Source organism: Bos indicus x Bos taurus, chromosome 11 (genome assembly GCF_003369695.1).
Source record: "Bos indicus x Bos taurus breed Angus x Brahman F1 hybrid chromosome 11, Bos_hybrid_MaternalHap_v2.0, whole genome shotgun sequence".
In the NCBI taxonomy this organism is placed as follows: domain Eukaryota; kingdom Metazoa; phylum Chordata; class Mammalia; order Artiodactyla; family Bovidae; genus Bos; species Bos indicus x Bos taurus.
This window is the reverse complement of record NC_040086.1, coordinates 43,694,659-43,701,898: the sequence shown is the minus strand read 5'-3', so window position 1 is coordinate 43,701,898 and position 7,240 is coordinate 43,694,659. Positions and strand designations below refer to the sequence as shown.

Below are 7,240 nucleotides of genomic sequence, written 5' to 3'. Positions count from 1 at the left end.
CTTGTTGCTGTGCGTGGGCCCTCTAGTTGTGGCGCGAGGGCTTAGTTGCTCTTTGGCATGTGGGATCTTGGTTCCCCAACCAGGGATTGAACCCTGGTTTGATCCAGTGTCCCCTGCGTTGGAAGGTGGATTCTTAACCACTGGACCACTAGGGAAGTCCCAACATTGTCATTATTGCAGGGAGAGCATAATGATATTCTTTGGATCATAGTTGCTTCAGCTTCCATGAGAGTTTACAAAAGGATACTCCACATGAGTATCTTCCTTTGGTCAGTCTCCAAAGTAAAGGTTTCCAGTCTCCTTCCTGGAGGCTAAGGGTCTTTCTACCCTTAACCATATTGAAGAAAAAGAATGAGATTTCTGGCACACTGTATTTTTATGGCCATCCTGTCTATCCTCTCCCCCACACACAAGTGCCTGCAGTCCTGAAAACTGTTCTAGCTTCTCTAGAGAAACCTCCTAAAATTAACTGATGTGGAGGAGGGCCAGACAAGCAATTGTGGGGAGCTGGGAAAGGGATACCCTGTTTGAAACTTCAGTTAGTTTCATCAGGTTCTCACTAGTTTAGCCACTGTCCTTGACCCCCTAGTTGCTGATCTGCCGACTAACAATTGAGGTTAACTGGATTGGTTCTCATCTTTCTCCACTGCTGGCTTGGTTTGCCTTTTTTAAGTCTGCCAGTCCATTCATGTTTTTTCAGCTTTTAAAATTTTGCTCTGCTTGTTTCTTGTCCTGTTCTTCTTGTGGTTTTATATCTCATCCATATGTTTCTTGACATTTTCTACTATTTACGTCTTGTCCTGTTTTCTCCTTCCTTGTAGGTTTTCTTTTCCCTGTGGTATACTTTGGTGGTTATTTGAATAATTTATTTGACAAATTAACCTATTTAGCCACTTTCCCCAGTAATAGATTTCTTTTGAAGAAATTTTCAGATATTAGTCCTTGGGGTTCTCAACATTCAGGGCTATCTTGCTCTTTCACTAACAGTTACACAGCCACCTACTTTCAGAAAGCAACATATATACCATCATTCACTTATTTAGATTACTTGCTGAGATAGCCTCTCAAAATTTTAACAGTCTATGCCCTACATTTTCTTCTCTTGTCAGAAGAGAACCATTAAAATTTGTTCATTTTTTACCTTGATAAACACACTTCAGCGTTGGTAGAAGGGCAGATGAATAGTACATTTCGAGACTAAAGCTGTGCAAATGTATGATTGGCTCGTGAGTACATGTGCTTATAACAACATAGCCAGTCATGTTTTTTACTCTATAAAATTTCTTTAAAATTCTTTTGAATTTTCCCCCAGAAAAAACAGATCTTAATAAATTTTTATTGTAATATATATATATTACCATAATAAAAATTGATATTAAAAATGATTATAACAAAATTTATCATTTTAACCATTTTTAAATATGCAACTTTAGTGGCATTAATTACTTTCATATTGTGCGGCCATCACCATTATCTTCAAAACTTTTTCATCACTCTAGAAAGGAGCTGTAACTAGTAAGTAGTAACTCCCAATTCCTCTCTCTGTGTCAGCTCCTGGTAAGTTCTAATCTACTCACTTTATGAATTTACCTATTCTGATTCTTAAAAGTGGAATCATACAGTATTTGTTCTTTTTTAATATTTTAAAAACATATACTCCAGGTATATACATATCTTGGAGTATAATTGCTAGATCATATTTTGAAATTTCCCTTATACTTTCTTTGATCTATTGGTTGTTAAAGAACGTTAATTGCCACATTTAATATGCCACAAGTGAAGTTTCCACTTCTTTTGTTACTGATTTCTTCATTCCATTGTGGTCAGAGAAGATACTTGGTGTGATTTCCGTCTTTTTTAAAAATAGAATAAAGTCACATTTTACAAAATAATTTTATTTATTTATTCAGCTTTTGGCGGTGGTGGGTCTTTGTTCTGCACGAGCGTTTTCTGTAGTTGCAGTGAGTGAGGGCTCCTGTCTAGTTGCAGTGTGCAGGCTTCTCGTTGTGGTGGCTTATCATGTAAAGCACAAGCTCTAAGGAGCATGTTGTGCCTCCTGGGCTCTAGAGCACAGGTTCAATAGTGGTGCGTGGGTATAGTTGCTCCGCAGCATGTGGGATCTTCCCAGATCAGGGACTGAACCCGTGTCTCCTGAATTGGCAGGCAGATTCTTCACCACTAAGTCACCATGGAGGCCCTGTATGTAGTCTTTTAAAATGCACTAAAAATTGTTCTGTGGCCTAACATATGGTCTGGACAACATGCCTTGTGCACTTGAGAAACATATTTTACTGTTGTCGGATGGAGAGTTTTATCTGTCTGTTAGGTCTAGTTTGTTTATAGTGTTGAAATCTTCTGTTTCCTCATTGATCTTCTGTCTAAAGGTTTTATCCATTTTTCAAGAGTGGAATATTGAAGTTTCTAACAATTCTTATAGAGCTGTCTACTTTACTCTTCGATTCTGTCAATGTTTGCTTCATATATTTGGGGGCATCTGTCATTTTGTGTATAAATTTTATTTTCCTGATGAATTTTTATCAATATGTAATATGCATTTTAGTTTCTTAAAACAATTTTTGGCTTACAGTCTTATTTTGCTTAATACTAGTATATGCACCTCAATTCTCCTTTGCTTACTATTTACATAGAATATCTTTTTATGTCCTTTCACTTTCAACATATCTGTGTCTTTGAAGCTAAAGTGAGTCTCTCAGCATATAGCATATTGTCCTTAGCCTATAGTTGGATCATTTGATTTTATCCATTTTGCTGATATTTGCCTTCTGTTTGGAGAGTTTATTTAATTCATTTACAGTTAAAGTAATTAGTATAAGGAAGAACTGCCACTTGTTGTCTTTATGTATTATACATTTTTTGTTTCTCATTACTGTCTTCTATGTTGATTTTTTGGTGGTGAACCATTATGATTCCCTTCTCATTTCACTTTTGCATATAGTTGTTAAATATTTTCTTTGTGGTTACTATGAGGGTTATAGTCAACATTATATAGTCTAATTTGAATTGATTATCAGTTTGAGTTCAACAACAAACAAAATTTCTAGTCCTATGAAGCTCTATTCTCCCTTTATTGATGTCACAAATTACATCTTCATATATTGTGTGCCTGATAATATAATTATTTTGTTGCACTGCTCTTTTAAGTCATGTAACTGTTAGTCGCTCAGTTGTGTCCGACTCTTTGGAACCCCATGGACTGTAACCCACCAGGCTCCTCTGTCCATGAGATTCCCCAGGCAAGAATACTGGAGTGGGTCTCCATTTCCTTCTCCAGGGGATCGTCCCAACCCAGGGATCAAACCTGGGTCTTCTTTAAGTATGAGATAAAACAGAGTTACCAAACAAAATTACAACAATAATAGCTATTATATTTTCCCATGTATTTACCTTTACTAGAGGTCTTTATCACAAACTAGATGTAGATTCAAGTTACTGCCTACATTCTGCCTGAAGTACTCCCTTTAGCCTTTCTTGTAGGACAGGTCTAGTTGTAATGAACTGTCTTAGGTTTTGTTTATATGGCAGTGCCTTTATACTTTTTGAAGGTCAGTTTTTCTAGATAAGAGTATTTTTTGTTGACAGTATTTTTCTCTCAGCAAATTAAATATCTCCTGGCATCTGATTTCTGATGAGATTTGTCTGTTAAATTTACTGAGGATATTTTGATCATGAGTTGCTTCTCCTTTGCTGCTTTCAGGATTGTCTCCTTGTCTTTTGCCAGTTTGATTATAATACGTCTTGGTGTGCGCCTCTGAGTTTAACTGCTTGGAGTTCATTGAGATTCTTGGACTTGGAGATTCATATTTGTCATCAAATGTTGGCTGTATTTGACCATTCTTTCTTCAAATATTCTTTCTGATCCTTTCTTTTGGGACATTCATAATGCACGTTGGTCTTTTTGATGGTCCCATTAATTTTGTAGACTGTGTTCACGTCATTCTTTTTTTCTTTTTGCTCCACAGGCATGATCATTGTAATTATCCTAGTTTTAAGTTAGTTGATTTATTTTTTCTGCCTGCTCACACTGGCTGTTGAACTCCTCTAGCACTTTTTTAAGGTGTCAGTTATTGTAATTTCCATCCTTAGAATTTGTTTGGTTCCTTTTATGATTTCTGTGTCTTTATTGCTAATCTCATTTTGTTCATATATCCCTTTTCAAATTTCCTTTTGTTCTTGGTCCGTGTTTTCCTTTAGCTCTTTGAGCATGTCTAAGACAGTTATTTAAAGTCTTTGTCTATTAATTCTGATATCTGCTTCTGCAGTGATTGGTTCTATTTAATTTATTCCTTTGGATGGCCATGCATTCCCACGTCTTTGAATGTATTTTGATTATTTTTGTTGAAAATTGGACATTTAAACATTCTAATGTGATTCTGGAAATCAGATTTGCCCTCCTTCCCTAGGACTTTCTTTATTTTGATTATTGGACTATAGTAGTCCATTTGCTTAATGATATTCTTAAAATTATTTTTTACAAACAATATAGTCCTTGTGTGTGATCGCTGAAATGTTTCTTACCTTTTTTTAGATAGTGTTTTGATAGGTTTTTTTAAAAGTCAGGAGCTAAAACAAACCCATCTCTCTCTGTTTTTGCAGGTTGTCATTTTTCTAATATACTCTCTCAACAATAAACCGGGCTTGCGCTAAGCCTAACAATTAGCCTGAGTTGAAAACTTAGGGTCTTTGGAGTCTTTTTAAAGCATGTTTCTTATTCTGGATGTGTGTGGCTTTCTAAATTTCCCTATATATATACTTCTGAATATCCTAAGTGCCCAAAGTAACTCCCCACCCTCAGCTTTTTCTCCCAGTCCTTAGATGATCTGTTGTATCATAGACCTTAGATGTATCTCAGTTGTAATCTTTTGACCCAGGCATTTGTGGATTGTTGGCTTGCCTTATACTGTTTTAGGCCAATGCTTTCTGCTTTTCTGTCCTGAGTTTCAAGTTAGGCAAGACAGAATGAGTGCTTTGGTTCAGTTTTCAAGAAACCCCCTGAGAGGCTAGAGTATAGACCAGGTCTATAGTCTAGGTGCAGAGGTCTGCTCTGCACCATCCAGTCTATCCTAAATGAAATCAATCCTGAATGTTCATTAGAAGGACTAATGCTGAAGCTGAAACTCCAATACTCTAGGCTACCTGATGTGAAGAACTGACTCATTTGAAAAGACCCTGATGCTGGGAAAGATTGAAGGCAGGAGCACAAGGGGATGATAAGAGGATGAGATGGTTGGATGGCATCACTGACTCAATGGACATGAGTTTGAGTAAACTCCTGGAGTTGGTGATGGACAGGGAGGCCTGGTGTGCTGTAGTCCATTGGGTCGCGGGGAGTCGGACACGACTGAGTGACTGAACTGAACTAACTGCACCATCCAGAGACAGGGAGTGAAGTTTCACACTGAGAACAAAGCTGTTTTTTTCAAGACAGCTGCCACATCAAGGAGGGGTGCTATGCTATGCTAAGTCCCTTCAGTCGTGTCCGACTCTGTGTGACCCCATAGATGGCAGCCCACCAGGCTCCCCTGTCCCTGGGATTCTCCAGGCAAGAACACTGGAGTGGGTTGCCATTTCCTTCTCCAATGCATGAAAGTGAAAAGTGAAAGTGAAGTAGCTCAGTCGTGTCCAACTCTTAGTAACCCCATGGACTGCAGCTAGGCTCCTCCGTCCATGGGATTTCCAGGCAAGAGTACTGGAGTGGGTTGCCATTGCCTTCTTTAACTACAAGTTTACGGAGCTCTAATACAGAGGTCTGACAAGATCAAAGCTGCAAGAGAATGAACAGTGAAGTACAGAGAGTTGGAAGGATCTTGAGTTTGGCGATGCTTGGCGAGAAGACAAGCTGCCTCATGAGGATGTTGCAATACCACTGAATGAGCTTCGTGAACCTGAACGGGACAAAGGAGGCACCACAGAATCTGTTAAAGAACAAGAGATGAAGTGGACCGACTTGGCCTTCCAGTACCTCCGTGAGAATGTTCCTCCCATAGGAAACTGACACCTGGCTCCTTGTTCATCGACAGATTTTTTTTTTTTTAATACAGTTACAAAACATTTTCTTTCTGTCTCCTAACTTAAATCTTTTAGTGATAGATCAACACTCAAAAATGTACAACTAATTTTGTGGCAGCAAAATGCAATGTGAAAATGCTCAACCACGTTGAGAAGCTGATTACAGTTTCTTAGGGATGCAGAATATATGGCCCTTTGAACCTAAAGTTCTTCATTAACTAGCTTGTGTTTGAACATGATTTGTTATACATTTGCCTTAAAAAAAGATGCCATAAAGCTTTTCAACCATTTGTTTTTGTTAAAATTTTTTCTAGTATTTTATGAGATGTAACTACTATACAAATTATAGCTTAATAGTTTTACTTTCATATGTTGAAATGATTATCAGCATTTTTCAGTTCAGTTCAGTTTAGGCGCTCAGTTGTGTCCGACTCTTTGCGACCCCATGAATCGCAGCACGCCAGGCCTCCCTGTCCATCACCAACTCACGGAGTTCACTCAGACTCACGTCCATCAAGTCGGTGATGCCATCCCGCCATCTCATCCTCTATCGTCCCCTTCTCCTCCTGCCCCCAATCCCTCCCAGCGTCAGAGTCTTTTCCAGTGAGTCAACTTTTTGCATGAGGTGGCCAAAGTACTTGAGTTTCAGCTTCAGCATCATTCCCTCCAAAGAAATCCCAGGGCTGATCTCCTTCAGAATGGACTGGTTGGATCTCTTTGCAGTCCAAGGGACTCTCAAGAGTCTTCTCCAACACCACAGTTCAAAAGCATCAATTTTTCGGTGCTCAGCTTTCTTCACAGTCCAACTCTCACATCCATACATGACCACAGGAAAAACCATAGCCTTGACTAGATGAACCTTTGTTGGCAAAGTAATGTCTCTACTTTTGAATATGCTATCTAGGTTGGTCATAACTTTCCTTCCAAGGAGTAAGCGTCTTTTAATTTCATGGCTGCAGTCACCATCTGCAGTGATTTTGGAGCCCAAAAAAATAAAGTCTGACACTGTTTCCACTGTTTCCCCATCTATTTGCCATGAAGTGATGGGTCCAGATGCCATGATCTTCATTTTCTGAATGTTGAGCTTTAAGCCAACTTTTTCACTCTCCACTTTCACTTTCATCAAGAGGCTTTTGAGTTCCATAAGGGTGGTGTCATCTGCATATCTGAGGTTATTGATATTTCTCCCGGCAATCTTGATTCCAGCTTGTGT

General features: G+C 38.6%; 1 pseudogene; it reads left to right on the top strand.

The window, feature by feature from the left end:
- Positions 1-5,661: 5,661 nt before the first annotated feature.
- On the top strand, positions 5,662-6,317 carry LOC113900735 (annotated as a pseudogene).
- Positions 6,318-7,240: the final 923 nt, after the last annotated feature.